Raw genomic sequence first — 16,768 nt, 5'->3', positions numbered from 1 at the left:
TGTTAGTATATCAATCAGGTCACCAAAGAGAATTGCATTATTAACATTCATTAACTTTGTAACAGATAACTTAATTGTACAAATAACCCAAAGCTATGTAATTAGGATGTGATTATATTCACATTTCTTTATGACAAAATGAACTTATAGTTCAAGTAACTGGTGCAAGTAAAAAGGAAAATGTGAAATGAGGTTATAAATCAACTATTAAATACTTATTCTCCTTTGCTACTGACTAGGTACAAAAGGATGTTTTAATTCTCTGTGTTTTAATAACAATTTTCTATTAAGTAATTTTGTAGAATTGAGGTCAATAATAGTCCCTCTTTTCACATTATAGTCAAAATGTTCCCTCTTTTCTCATTATTTGGGAAAGGCGGGACTGTTTTCTTGTTGCTTTAATTATGTTTATATTATGTGTATATTCATGGGCTAAAATAAGGAAAATTTAAACATTAGGATGTACTGCCTTTTTTTCAATCTTATTATAAATCTTCATTTCTTGCAGGGAGGGAGAAGTAGTCATTTATGGGTTAATTAGTCCTAACTCCATCCTTGGACAAAGAGATGTTGAGAATGCAAGCATCTGATAAAGACTGATGAAAGCTTAACTCTTGGTTTCAGGTGGAGTACTCGTGCTCATCTAGTATTTATATCTGTACTTCAGCATTCTGGAACAGGACATCCATATCAAAAAAAAAAATAGTTTACTGGAAATACAATAACTAGTACACTCCTTTTTATTGTGGCAGATAATTTTCTTTCCACTCAAAATTATGCACAATTTAGAATTTTCTATGCTTTAGATTGAATAAAGAACTAGTTTGACAAATAAATTGAAATCATATGAATATCTTAACCCCGATTTATTAACTATGGTACAATTGGAAGTAATGAATAAAACTCTCTGACTCCTAAATCATTGAATGAGAGAAGCAAAATTTAGTAGTACAGTCTATTCTAACATCATTTATTTTTGTGTTGTCCCCCATTACCTGTCTTTTTGTAATCCACAGCGTTGCTTGACATAGGTGAACTCACTCTCTTTCCGATATTTATTTGAGCATATTTTAAATTTCAAAGCCACCTGGCGAGTCAGCTCAACTTTCATGACTGTCCCCTTCCAGCAAGATCTCCCAGGTTCACCTTATTAAGAAGAGATAACGTGTACCGCAGGTCTCCAATATGCCTGGCCCTAGGCTACCATTCATCAGTTCTGCTTCTTTTTAAACACAGTTTTCCATATTTGTGGTTTTTCCATGTCATGCTTATTAATTTTCAACAAAGAGATGAATGTTTGGAATGGCTACCAAGATACGTTTGTTTTAACACTCCCTGGTAGTTCTAGAGACAAAAATTCCGAAGGTTTGAAATCTAATTTTAGCCCTAATATTAGATTAGCAGTCTTAGGGTACTTTACTATTATAACAGCCCTAAAAACATTTTATTTCAGAATTTTAAATTTTTTAATGAAAAATGATATATGTATACAGAAAAATGCACATACTATAAGTATACAAATTAAATTTTTGCAAAATTAACACACCAATGCAACCAGATAGAAATAAGAATTAAATCATTACCAACACCCAGAAGTCCCCTTCCACTCACTGCTGACTCAAGGAGAGCTATTTTCGTGACTTCCAGCAGCATAAATGTTTTTTACCTACTTTTTTAATATAAATTGTATCATAGATACTTTTCTCAGTGACTTCTTTTACTCCATGCTGTGTGATGCTCATCTAAATTTTTTCATGAAGTTGTAATCTTTCATTCTCTTTGCTAAATAGTATGTCATTTTGTGAGTAAACCATGATTTCTGTAGCACTGTATTTATCCAATTTTCAGATATTATGAATTATACATTTATAAGCATATACATTTCTCTTGGGTACATACCTAGGAATGGAATTGTATCATATGGTATTCATATGTTTAGTTGTTTTTTTAAAATAGCTTTACAGTATTCCAAAAAGTGTGAGCATTATATGGAAGTTCTTGTTACTCCAGATGTGTGTCAACACTTAGTATTTTCTGTCCTATGACAAATGAAGTTGAGCACCTTTTCATTTTAGTGTCCCCTGAAATTTGAATAAATCAACATATATACACTACCGAAGGTAAAATAGTTGGCTGCTGGGAAGTGGCAGCATAGCACAGGGAGATCAGCTTGGTGCTTTGCGATGACCTAGAGGTGTCGGATAGGAAGGAGGGAAGGGAGGCTCAAGTGGGAGGGGATATGGGGACACGTACATGCATATGGCTGGTTCGCTTTGTTGTGCAACAGAAAGTAAAACAGTATTGTGAAGCAATTATACTCCAATAAAGATCCAGTTAAAAAAATCTTAAGTTATTTGGGTGCTTCAGAATGGAGAAATGGTATGAGTAGTCCATTAATTTCATAGTGATTATATTTGTTTCATTTTGGGATTTTCTGCTTCTAGTTTGTATTTGTTGAGGACAACAAATAACCCACCAGTTTTTCATTACGTTAAGCTCCTGGGAAAGGAAAACCATTATTGCTTCTTTTTCTTCTATTTCTTAATTTCCAAATTACTTTTTTTGCATTCATGGGAAATAGAGCCCAACTATATTCTGGATGAGTTTTATCATAACATACAATTTCACCTCAACCCATAACAAAAGAAACATGCACTGAGAGCTAAGTTACTGAATATGGCAGGGCTACTTATAGTAGCTTTTAAAAATACCTCTTCCATCATTCATATTTCTACAACCATTATCTGATCTCAGTTCCCATTAATTTTCATATTGTTTTAATAGAACACTTTACTACCTCAAACCTTCTTTCCAGTTTCTCCAGCTGCTAATCTGTTTGTTGCTTTGCTTCCAAATGGTTGTAGTGCTTTGTTGATTTAGTTTGCACCATTTGAGTCTGAGAGATGTGTTATAAGTATGTGCATGAACAAGTTTATGTGCGTGAACAAGTTAATCCTACTTTCCATGCACACTTTGTGGTTGCTTTGTTAGAAGTAGTTTGGGGATGGTGGAATTTGTGGGACTTGCTTTTTTATAGAAAGTATAAAAATCACCAGAATCAACCCCATTGGTTTTGACTAATTTCCCTTTACACAAGCTCCTGCTGTCCAACCCGACTATGAGTTTTGCGACTTCTGCCAGAAGTATGACTTCTTCTCTGTTTAGGAGCAATTCTTTCATACAAGGAGTAGTATTTTTTCAGGAGTAGTAGAAAGGGATTCATTCTAACTTGCTTTTGTTACTGAGAGACCATCTGTGACAATTGAGGACAGGGATAGAGGAAAACAGCACCCTCTCTTTGTCCCCCCATTCCCCACTTGCTTACAAATAGTTGAGACTATCTATATGCACCATCCTGACCCTGTCAGACTTTCATATTGGCTCATATGAGCAGCACAGGTTTGGCTTCCTGAAAAACAGTTCTGAACATGTTAGCGACCTCAGAAAACTTCAAGATTTATCTCGATTTCTCAGACTGCTTTAAAGAATACTCCCTCTTTAAAGTCCATTTCAATCTCACCTGCAGTTATTCCTTCTCTCATGCTAAGCTCCAGCCAGATAAACCCTCTCGCCATCCCTTGAGGATCCTTTCTGTTTCTGCATCTCCAAATCTTTGCCTCTAATCTGATTTTGGCTTTTAAGTATCTTTCCCTCACCATCTTCACTTATCCAAATTCTATGTCTCTTTCAACTTCAGAGGAACTGACATCTTCCTGTTCAAGTGTGTGTTGGTCTCCCCTGCTTCAGAGCTTATCTTCTTTCAATTTGTTGAGTATATTTTTTTTCCACCCCACCATACTTTCTGTGTTCTCATAGAAGATTTGGTTATACAAGTCTTGACCACAAGCACATTCCTTCCATAATTTCTAACAGCATAGTTTCTTGCATGTTGTGGAATTCAACAAATATCACAGTATATTGTTTAAGATCTTCTTTTTTCACATTATGCTGTCTCTGAAATATGGATCATTATTTTTCAGTCAATGACATCTTGCAGTCACAGTGGCTAAGGAATAAGTGTGAGCCAGTTGTCCTTGCTTATGCGTGCGAGAACTCCATCAAAGCTGGTCATGTTTTTGTCACTTCAGTCAAGTTGTGTGCATTGTTGTCACTTTAAGTGTTGATTTTAATTGCCATTTAAATCTTCCAAAGATTACAAATTGCTTTAGCACTGAAACAAGAAGTTATTGTGTTCAAAGAAAGGGAAAGAAAGAAAGCAGTGGGGCATCACATTGGTAATAGCGAAACAAATAGTCTTCACGGGGGAAAATGACAGCTATTCCATATTGTCCTGCAAAGCTACCTCCAGCTGCTTTATGGCCACTGAGAAAGGAAAATACCCACGAGCAGATAATGTTTAACTATCATACACATGGGAAATGATCACCAGTCCCATGCCAGGGAATGCAAACTGAATACAGTTAAAAATTACAAAGTTCCTTTGAATAGATGAAAGAAACCTTAATGTAATGAAAGGATTGTGTAACCAATTAATTTATTACATGGGCTTATTGTTAATGTATGCCAGATTTGAATTCACAAGGTTTTTTTTTCTTAATTAGTGATTCATAAAGTAATGGCATATCTTATAATTGATGGCTTATTAAAATCAAAGGTGAAGGAATGTATGGTAAAAGATTGAATGAAAACATGCAAGGATAAATGGTAAAATCTCATCTTGGTACTATAATTCTGAAATTATGTTCCTAATACTGCAAGTCTTCAGTCCAGGACATAATTTGGGCTATACTTTCTCTGATTAGAAAAAATATAGGAAAATCAACATTTATTCGGACTAAATAACTCTTTTTGAAATGTAGTTTGTTCAGTAACACACACATACCCGCTGTGTGTGTACATATACATGAAATATGATTGTGGGTATATTTTGTCAATAATTGATTGTGCTATTACTTTACAACATGAAATAGAGATGAGCCATTTTTTTTCCTTAATGTGAACATTTAGAAATCAGGAGATGTTCCTCTATAGATGATATACCTATTTTCATAGTGGCCCAATACATATAAAACATACTGCCCGAACTCCCCAATTCAATGCACTCTACCTGATAACTACAAAACATGCTGATAACTCTATCACAACTAAAATACTCTTCATGAAGAGATGAATGATAGAAAATGAAACTTACAAGTACATGCCTAGTTGACATATTTATAATAAAAATATATTTGTCGAGGGGTATCTTTGTTTAAAAACTTGAACTAGACTTAGTTTTCCCCTAAAGCTGCAGCCCTACTGAGAGTTGCTTGAATGTTTTTCCACTCCCACTTGAATTTTAGAAATGTAACATTCTCCTTTCCCCCTGTTTAGTGCTAACATTTATCTGTTTTCCCTCTGAACTTAGTATTAACTCCAAACTTGTGGGGAGGGACGAATCATGTATCACTTTATACATACAACCAAAACCAAAATCACTCTTGAGATAACCTCTTTACAATTTATTAAAGTTATTTTAGTGACTGAGGTAAGAAAGAAAATGCTAAAATGTGAAGAGTTTCAAAAAAGAAAAACACAGTTAAATTCTCTGCATTTGAAATTTAAGAGAAATTTCAGGTAGGAGGCAGAGAGAGGAAAGAGAAAAGAGAGATTGACAGGACACTTGGTTTGTGCCTTAAAGACATTTAACAACAGAGGTGTCTAATAAAAAATTGGTTATGCTTCTGCAGAACATCCCTCTCGCCATCAGTGTTCACTCTTCCTTCCCCAGGCTCCATTCTTCCTCCCCTCCCTTAAGCCACTCTCCATCTCAGCTACCTCAGTGATCCCCAGGAAATGCCATTTTCTACAGAGAAAGCTGAAGGGTTGTGTGTGTTTGGAAATGGAGGAACGTGGCTAGGATTCATATCTGGGTCTAAGGTGAAGAACTTTACATACGAGAGAACAGACAATCCATAAGCTAAACTGATTCCGTAGCAGTAGAAGAAAAGCTCCAGAATTCATCATGAGAATGTAAGCCTGTCTGCAGAAATCTTAGGGTAGGCACTGAACTTCTGTTTTGTGTAGGATTCGAATGGTTCATGATGGTTGAGGTTAATAGATTGGAACTGAACTTACTTGAGTGTTAAAGGCAAAGAAAGAAAGCTCAAAAGACATCTTGGTTATATTTGCATGACAGGGGCAAGAAATCAGGCTGAACTGGCGTAGCTGTACCACCGATTTGTCTTTGTCTGTATCAGTCACCTTAGACAGAAGATTATCCGTGTAGAGATCAATTAAGCCAATCACATAAACTGACCAAAATTCTCATTACTTCTTTTGATAACTTGCAATACAAGATGGGTATTTTTCAATAACTGAAAATAGCTAAAATTATAACTCTTTGTCTGTTTCTGAAAATTTCGACCCCAACTGTCTCTGCCTTGCTTTTTAGCTGGCTTGGGTGGTACCTGGTTTAGGTTAATAAATAAGCAATTTTCACATTAAAATTAGATACCAATTAAATCCAAACCTTCCCCATTTCTAATCATGAATTCTCTGTTTTCAATCCTGTCACTTCCTGCTTTGCTCAAAACTTCACATAATTAAGGAATAAAATTTATTTTATAATTTTTCTGTAGTCTTGAGTTTTAAGTATAGGGAAGAGAAAAAAACTTTACTTGGCCCTAATAAAACATGTGTCAATGTAAATGCATTTTTAGGGCACAGCGAAAAACATCCAATGAGATTGACATATTAAAATGAATGAATTCTCTCCAAGGTGGTAGTTTATTCAAAATATCTTAATTGACTTAAGATTGACTGACAGGATGGAGGAGCATCTGCTTGCTGGTGACTGAGGTTAATTTTAGAGTTCCATTATTCATGTAATCTCTCAGCATCATATAACTTTGTCATAATTCTTGTGTTTGACTTCATATATGAAATTAGTGTCCTTGTTGGTAGTGAAGCACAGATGATAAATTTTCTATTGTCCCCATAGTCCTTTGACTAATTTAGACTTAATATGCAGTAACTTATTTCCTAGTTTTTGAAAAATTGAATTAATTGCATGACTGGCCTTTTTCAGAATTCAGTGCTATTTTAAGTAACTTGTTTCTGATTTTAATACCAAATTCTTATTCAAAATTAAAAAGACCACTATTTAAAGGAAACTATTAATGTTATGTGGAATGAAATTTAGTGCCATAGGTTTCCTTAAGGAGCCAATTTACATATTCTGGTTTCTGTTAATACTACGCAGTCAGACTTAAATATGCTTGCATATTTCTTTCCAAAAATAATTCTGACTCCTGACAAGTGGCCATAAATTAACCTATTATCATTTACTCTTGTGTGTTTATTATACGTATATATGTATATATATACTGTGTGTGTTTATGATATGTGTGTATGTATGTGTACTCTGCAGTCATCCCTGTAAGCATGCTGAGGTTCTATGTTTTTCATTTTTTCTGCCGTGTGTAAGTTAGGATAATTATAGCTTTATCAAAGGGAGAATCATATGAGAACTAGCAATACAGTGACCATAATATGTAAATATGGTATGTGTTGGCATTTTATATTAGACCAGACTTTGAACTGAGCTATTCCTCCCAGGGAAACAAAAAAGCATAAAACAGTTTTTCCTTCTTTGGAGGACATAACAGGTAATTACTTAAATTAGCAGCAAATGCAATATTTTAATAGCTCTGATGTGTCTTCTTCATGATACCTTATCAGCCTGTTGTTGCAATTTAGCCTTGAAAAATAAGTAGTAATGAAACTCGTGATTGGAAAGAGACAAGGTATTATTAAGAAGATACTGAAATGGGGTATGTAATTATGACCAGGTAATGTTACTGTGATGTGAATATAAGAGTAAAAAAAATAACAGTCTGGAAACTAAATACATACTAAGAAAACCACTCTGTGTTAGCATGTTGATTTAAAAGGTGATAATGTACATGTTTGCATATATAGTGCTAGAAAAAATAAGATAAAAACATAATACTTAGAAATAGTGCATTTAGTTTCACTTTTTAAATTAATTAATTTATTAATTAATTACTTTATTTTTGTTGTGTTGGGTCTTCGTTGCTGCACGCGGGCTTTCTTTCATTGAATCGAGGTGGGGCTACTCTTCGTTGCGGTGTGCTGGCTTCTCACTGCAGTGGCTTCTCTTGTTGCGATGCACGGGCTCTAGGCGCGCGCGGTCTCAGTAATTGTGGCTCGTGGGCTCTAGAGCACAGGCTCTGTAGTTGTGAGCACAGGCTTAGTTGCTGCGCCGCATGTGGGATCCCCCCGGACCGGGGCTCGATCCCATGTCCCCTGCATTGGCAGGCGGACTCCCAACCACTGCGCCACCAGGGAAGCCCCTAGTTTCCCTTTTAAATTTGAAAAATTGTCATCATTTTGATATAATTTGACAGAGAGAGTTTTAACTGCTCTTTAGTTTGTCTTCTTTAAATAATTACTATAATGGAGAAATATTATAAGGTGTATACACAAAAAATAAGATCATAAAGCCAATAAAGTAAAAATCATAATATTCTCATTTCTAATGTGTTTTATGTGTGCAGATTGGGTATACAGAATCTAAGATATATAAAGGAATATTGGCTCTTAGCATAACATGTAAAATATTTTACAGTATTTTCACTTACACATGTAGACATCTTTAAAAACTAATTATTTAACTTTTGATTGATTTTAACTAAGAAACCAGGATTACCTCTTTTAAATATGTGAATATCCCCCTAAAAATATATGAATAAATTAATTAATTACCTTTAATAAAGATATTTCAGTATGTTTATTACAATTTAGAAACTTAAATGTATGGTACTCTAACTTATTAATAAATTAATCTTTCTGATCATTTTAATATTTCTTGATTAGCAATAATATATATTTTAATGTAATAAATTATAGCTAGGATTTAGATAATATACAAAACAGAAATCAGAAAATTGACATTTTCAGTAATATACATTGATAGAGAATGTTTTCATTGTTATTAAAGAAAAAGGAAAAACGTTTTCATTAACTCAAGCATATTAATGAGAGATTAAATTTATTTCTGTAATGCTGTCAGCAGTTACTAGGTTTTTAACATGTTTTTATTGAAGTAAAATACATATAACATAAAATTTAACATTCTAATGTGTACAATTCAATGGCATTTGTTATTTTCACAATACTGTGCAACTACCTCCTCTATCTGATTTCAAAACATTTTATCATCCCCAGAGAAAATCCTACAGCCATTAAGAAGTTTTACCCCATTCCTCCCTCCCCATAGCAGACTGACAACTACCAATCTGTCTTCTGTCTCTGTGGATTTACCAATTATGAATATTTCATATAGCACTTTGGTGGTTCCTCAAAAAGTTAAATATAGAATCACCATATGACTCAGTAATTCCACTCCTAGTATATATTGAAAACAGATAGTCAAGCAAATACTTGCATAGACATGGTTCATAGCAGCACTTTTTACAGCAACTAAAAGGTGGAAACAACCTAAATGTTCATCAGTGATTGAATGTATAAACCAATTGTGGGATGTACATACAATGGAATATTATTCTGCCTTAAAGATGAATGACATATTGATATATGCCACAACATAGATGAAACACTGAAAATATTATGAAAACACCATGCCACTTGAAAGAATCTGCTATAAAAGCTCACATATCACATAGCTTTTAAAAAAAATCTATGGTAAGAACAGTTAACATGAGATCCAACAATACATTTTTAAGTGTACAATACAGTATTATTAATTATAGGCATAGTGTTGTACAGCACATTTCTAGAACTTAATCATATTGTGTAACTGAAGGTGTCAAAATATGTCAAACTGTACATGTTAAATAAGTGTTATTTATTGTATGTCAATTATACAAATATGTGTGTAAGCATATATATATTTGTATGTCATTATTGGCATATAATAATCAACAAATATGTATTACACAAGGGGAAAAATAAAAAGATTCTCATGAAAATATAAACTGAATATGTGTCAAAGATTTTATTCAACTCATTAATTAATGAGGAAATTATTAAAATGTTAAAGTGGCTTCAAAATGCATTTGAGGAGGTGAATATTTATAAACAATAAATGTTGTTTGCTGAGTCAGATTCCAAACTGGTTAATGTTCTGCACAGTCATAACAGTAAAATGTGGATATTTAGAGACAAAAATATTTGCATTTCCACTAGACAAAAATCTGTAACTTCACATTAGCCTTTACAGAGCTATGAAGTAGCCTAGTCAACAGTAAGTGAATCAGAGGCACAGCCCAGAACAGCACCTAAAGAACCTCCAGTAATCTTTTGTCTATTTCCAAGTTTCTCGTAATTTTTCTACAAATAGATTTCTCTCTGTCTAATGTTTATATTGTAAAATGCTTCAATTCATAATTCGAAGTATTTGCTATAAACAAAAAATAGAATTTTGAATAAGTTCAACAGAATTCTCAACAGTTGTTATTGTGTTTTTCTAAAATGTTGTCTAGTTCATATCTCAGGGAATAATACATTTGCCCTAAGGCATAAAACAAGAAAAATATGTTAATAGTCTTGATCAAAAACCCTAAGGTAGGGGCTTCCCTGGTGGCGCAGTGGTTGAGAGTCCGCCTGCCAATGCAGGGGACACGGGTTCGTGCCCCGGTCCGGGAAGATCCCGCATGCCGCGGAGCGGCTGGGCCCGTGAGCCATGGCCACTGAGCCTGCGCGTCCGGAGCCTGTGCTCCGCAACGGGAGAGACCACAACAGTGAGAGGCCCGCGTACTGCAAAAAAAAAAAAAAACAAACCCATAAAAACCCTAAGATATAATGTAAATACATTGATAGGACCTATTAAATAATACCTTGTTTATTTATATTTAGATGAGAAAATTCTTTGCTTTTATTTTCTTATATTATAAATCTTTATGTTCATTTGCTTTCTGCTAATCACGTAAAGTTTAAAAATTAGCTCATTTCCCATCCGATATATATGTCAGTTACATTTTTCCGTATCAATGTAATACAGTCTATATCCTGCTGAAACTCATTTAGTATAATTGTGTATGCTTCACTTGTCTAGAATTCATCTGTGTATAGCATTTCAAAGAAAATAGTTATGTGGTAAATTACTTTTTATCCTCAGATGAAATCAGTTTTTATAATAAGTGAAAATTTCATTTCTTCCAATTGTCATATGCTTTATTACTTCAAAAAATACAATTATGCATGAATGAAGAGGGAATTTAAATTAATTTGTGTATTAAAGTTAAGTCAAAGTCCTGACCTCACACTATCTTTGAATACTTCCTGAAGTTCCACAATATGTTAATTCACTTAACAAATATTTACTTATGTAATGTGAGCTATGTGCCAGGCATTGTTCTAGGCTGAGAACATAAAAGACCAAAGCTCCTTAGAAACTACATTCCAGTGCATGGAGACATATATACCAATAAACTAGTAAGTAAACAGTATATCAGATGGTCCTAAGTATAAGAAGAGGAAACAAAAGTGGGGAAATATTAGGGATGCAGATTAGATAGTTGTAATTTTATTTATATATGTATTTATTCATTTTAATCTGAAATGCTTTATTAATTTTTAAATTTGTCTTTTAATTGAAGTAGAGTTGATTTACAATACTATTTTAGTTTCAGGTATATAACATAATGATTAATGTTTTTATAGATTATACCCCATTTAAATTTATTATAAACTAATGGCTATATTTCCCTGTCCTGTACAATATATCCTAGTAGCTTATTTATTTTATGCATAGTCGTTTGTACCTATTAATCCCCTACTTTGCTATTACCCCTTCCACCTTTCCACCTCCCCACTGATGACCACTAGTTTGTTCTCTACATCTGTGAGTCTCTTTCTGTTTTGTTATATTCATTTATGTCTTTAAAAATTGTACATATAAGTGATAACATACAGTATTTGTCCTTCTCTGTCTGACTTATTTCACTAAGCATAATCCCCTCTAGATCCATCCATGTTGTTGCAAATTGCAGAATTTCTTTCTTTTATGGCTGAGTAATATTCTTTATTCATTTATCTGTTGATTAACACTTGGGTTGCTTCCGTATCTTGGCTGTTGTAAATAATGCTGCTGTGAATATTGGAACATTGGGTCCATGAATCTTTTCAAAGTAGTGTTTTCATTTTCTTCAGCTATACACTCAAGAGTGGAATTGCTGGATCATATGGTAGCTCTATTTTTAGGTTGTCAAGGTAGGTATCACTGAGGAAGTATGATATTGTGATTTATAATAAGTATGTAGTTGGTCTTCCTCCCCATTTCCGACACAGAGATCCTAAAATACTTAGCATTTCCTGAGGGCTGAGAGTCATAATATTTTTTATCTCCCTCCTGTCTTTTGTGTTATTTTCATATATTTTACTTCTACATTTATAGCAATCCCAAGCCACTTATTTTTGTGCTTCTATTGTCTTTTGAAAATATAGTAACCAAGTGAAAATAATCTAAATTTATCAACATATTTAACTTTACAATATCTTCATTTCTTTCTGAGACCTTTTATATAGTTTTTTTTTAACATCTTTATTGGAGTATAATTGCTTTACAACAGTGTGTTAGTTTCTGCTGTATAACAAAGTGAATCAGCTATACATAAACATATATCCCCATATCTCCTCCCTGTTGCATCTCCCTCCCACCCTCCCTATCCCACCCCTCTAGGTGGACACAAAGCACCGAGCTGATCTCCCTGTGCTATGTGGCTACTTCCCACTAGCTATCTATTTTATATTTGGTAGTGTATCTGTGTCCATGCCCTTCTGTCACTTCGTCCCAGCTTACCCTTCCCCCTCCCCGTGTCCTCACGTCCATTCTCTATGTCTGCGTCTTTATTTCTGTCCTGCCCCTAGGTTTTCAGAACCTTTTTTTTTTTTTTTAGATTCCATATATATGTCTTAGCATACAGTATTTGTTTTTCTCTTTCTGACTTACTGCACTCTGTATGACAGCCTCTAGGTCCATCCACCTTACTACAAATAACTCAATTTCATTTCTTTTTATGGCTGAGTTTATATAGTTTTACTTTAGCCTGAATGGCCAATAACTACATTTCTTGATCTCTTGGCAATGAACCTGTTTGGCTATTGCTCTTCTGAATGTGTGCTTATTTCATCTTATTTTCAGTACGTTAAAGCTGTTCCATTTTTTTTCTGGTTTCCATTATTTCTGATAACATGTTAGCTGACACTTTTATTATTAGTCCTTTTCATATAATAGCTCCCACTGCTGAGATGCTTTCTAGATATTTATATTTACTTTAATTAGAATTATAGAATGTGCTGTCCTTAAGCTTATTTTTCTATTTATTTATCTTATATGGTTTTGTTAAACTCTTGGAACTATATGTTGCTTTTAAACAACTTTGAAATAATTTTAGCCAATATTTCTTCAAATATTTGTCTGTCCCTTCCCCACTTTCAGCTCATTTTCTCTAATGCATATGTAAGTTAGACTATCTTATACACTTACAGATTGTTGAAGTTTTATTTTTTCTCAGTTGTTTTTTTCCTTGGGGAGGGTTGTTTGCTTGCAGAATTGCTCTCTAGTTTTCTGAACTTTTATTCTGCATTGACTAATCAGTTGACTGTTCCATGCAATGTTATTTTTGATTACAGATATTTTATTTTTATGTCTAATATTTGCAACTACTTCTATTTTTCATAGTTCTCTTGATATCCCCATTTCTTCTTTTATTATGTCCATCATTTTCTATAGTTTTAAGGATATATTTTTGATGGTTATTTAAAATCTTTGTCTTCTGATATAAGAATCATCTCTGGTTCTCCATCTGCATTGTTTGTTTCACATCTGGTTATCTTTTTATCACATAATGGAGATTGTAGATGTTACCTGGCAAAGAACCTGGATATTTTTGTCTTCCTCTGAAGAGCGTTGATTTCTCTTCTAGCAGGAATTCCCTTACTGACAGATAACCTTGATAATGTAGAAGCTTAGTTTTATGCTTGGTTCAGCTGGCATATTTCATTTTTTTTTTTCAAATTATCAGTGCTGTGAAGTGATCGTTAATCCTAAGGCATGGCTCTTTGATGATTTTGATAGGGATCCCAAGGTATTTATCTAGCCCCTCAATTATTTAGACTTGAACTTCAAATTGTAACTTTTATAGAATGGAGAAGCTGTTGAAATCTCTGCTCAGTCCTTTTAGCCTATTACTTTTCTCAGAACTTCTTGGATTCAGGTTCTTCATGTGTGCAATTTAGGTGTCAGTCAAGACTTTGAGTCAATCTTGTACATAGGATCTTTGGGCCTTCCCACTGTGGCATCTTCTATTTTGGGATTTCTTTCCTAAATTTTAGCCACTCTGCTTCACCTAAATCTTTATTTCTATTTTTCAAGCTAATAATATTCTCACTTTCTGCATAAACGATATTACTTGAGAACCATACTGACCAGTGAGTATTTCCAGGGGGAAATTAGATTAAAATTGACTATTTAAACACTGCGAATTCTGTCCTTCAAGGGCCTTCAGTTTCTACCTGTATGCTCTCTAGTACTTTCAGACAGTTGATTTTTTTTAGACTTTTTAATTGTGTTTGTTAGAATAATAGTCTGCTACAAACTACTCAGTCATTACCAGAAGCAGGAATATAATGTACATATTTGAAATAAGGAGATACATTATATGTGTTTAAGCTTGTATCGTTCTCATTGAATTACTAGCAGTTTATTATCCTGTTGGGTAAAGTTTTCACATTTGATCGATCGATGAATTGTTTTAGAAGTGTGAGAACTGGGCAAGGAATTTTATTTTAATCATGTCTTTTCTAAATTTTGGAATGCTGTGTATAGAAAATACAAGATAATGATTTTCTCCTCATCCAATCACAATATCATTTTCACATAATGGCTTATGCAAGTCTTATAAAAAGTCACAAGGGATTTATACAAACATTTAGGGCTATTGCACATAAACTGTTGGGTGAATTCATTTTGCAAGTGTAATTATTATGATGAAAAATATAATTGAAAGGCTTCCCTGGTGGCGCAGTGGTTGAGAGTCCGCCTGCCAATGCAGGGGACGCGGGTTCGTGCCCCAGTCCGGGAAGATCCCACATGCCGCGGAGCGGCTGGGCCCGTGAGCCATGGCCGCTGGGCCTGTGTGTCCGGAGCCTGTGCTCCGCAACGGGAGAGACCACAACAGTGAGAGGCCCGCGTAGCGCAAAAAAAAAAAAAAAAAAAAAAAATATATATATATATATATATATATAATTGAAGATTTTAGTCACATCCTTGAAAGGAGAGAATTTTATTAAAAATAGATACTTATCTACATTTTAAAAAATCAAGTTCATTTTAAGTTTTTGTTAGCAGAAATTGGAAAAAATGGCATTTTATCTTTTACAACTACCCTTTCACAGTCTAATATCAACAGCAAGTAGTTTGGTAGTTCTCAAAATATAGTCTAATTGTGAGAGCTGGTTAAAAATGCAAATATGTAGAGTCTAGGATTTTGCATTTATAAGTTCTTCAGGTGATCCTCCTATAGAGAATTTGAAAACAACTGGTTTAATAATAGATGATTATCCAGATTAGTGACAAAATTCTGATTAATTTTCAAATTACTTCCTTTCTCAAGGAGCTTCCAAAATTTCTCATATCTTATTTATAAAATATGGAAATAATAGCACATGAGCCAACCTTATAAATAGGAATTAAAAACAGTGGGCTCCTGTGGAGCTAATAAAAATGGCTTAAAAAGCAGGGCAAAAATAAGAGTGTCTTGCTTTACGTTAAATGTTGTTCTTCATGAATACAGCACAATGAAAACCATATAATATAGTATAAACAATATAATAAAAGTATTCAAAATAAACTTAGTTCAGCAAGGAGAACCTGGCATGTGGCACAGATTAAAAGAAAGCTAGGGGGCTTCCCTGGTGGCGCAGTGGTTGAGAGTCTGCCTGCCGATGCAGGGGACACGGGTTCGTGCCCCGGTCCGGGAAGATCCCCCATGCCGCGGAGCGGCTGGACCCGTGAGCCACAGGCTCCACAACGGGAGAGGCCACAGCAGTGGGAGGCCCGCGTACCGCAAAAAAAAAAAAAAAAAAAAAAAGAATAGGAGCAAATTTTCACAGCTGTCCTTCACTCGGTTTTTGTTTTTTTTTTTCCTTGAGGACCCTTTAAATCAATGATTGCCCCCTGGTCCTCTGGATGCTCACGGAATAGGCACCGGATAAATGATTTCTGAATGAATCAGTCCTTTTGATGTATTTAAAGAACCTTTTATTATTGGGATTTGTATTGCCTTGAAAGGTGCTCCTAAAATTTTCTTTTGACTCACTTAAGTTTGAATTGCCCCTGACCTGCCACATTGTGTGCTTTTAGGTTCTCTTCAGGAAAGGTACCCATGATGGTTTAAAAAAAATACGTACTGGGGTGGGATAGGGAGGGTGGGAGGGAGGGAGATGCAAGAGAGAAGACGTATGGGAACATATGTATGTGTATAACTGATTCACTTTGTTATAAAGCAGAAACTAACACACCATTGTAAAGCAATTATACCCCAATGAAGATGTTAAAAAAAAAAAATACGTACTGCACTCACCCGTCTCCGCCTTCAGCTGTCATAATGGATTCTTTGAACTTGACTAGTTATCTGCCCCTACGTGGATTCCATTTTACTATCTCATCTTTGACGAGAAATGATACAAAAAAGTAATCATTCTTTTAAGTTAGTACTTATCAGTACAGATCAAAATAGGATAAATTAGGTCATTGACTAGAGAAAGTAGAAGAGCCTCT

This window comes from Pseudorca crassidens, chromosome 12, assembly GCF_039906515.1.
Source record: "Pseudorca crassidens isolate mPseCra1 chromosome 12, mPseCra1.hap1, whole genome shotgun sequence".
Lineage (NCBI taxonomy): Eukaryota > Metazoa > Chordata > Mammalia > Artiodactyla > Delphinidae > Pseudorca > Pseudorca crassidens.
The sequence above is the reverse complement of the archived record's forward strand: the minus strand, read 5'-3'. Positions refer to the sequence as shown.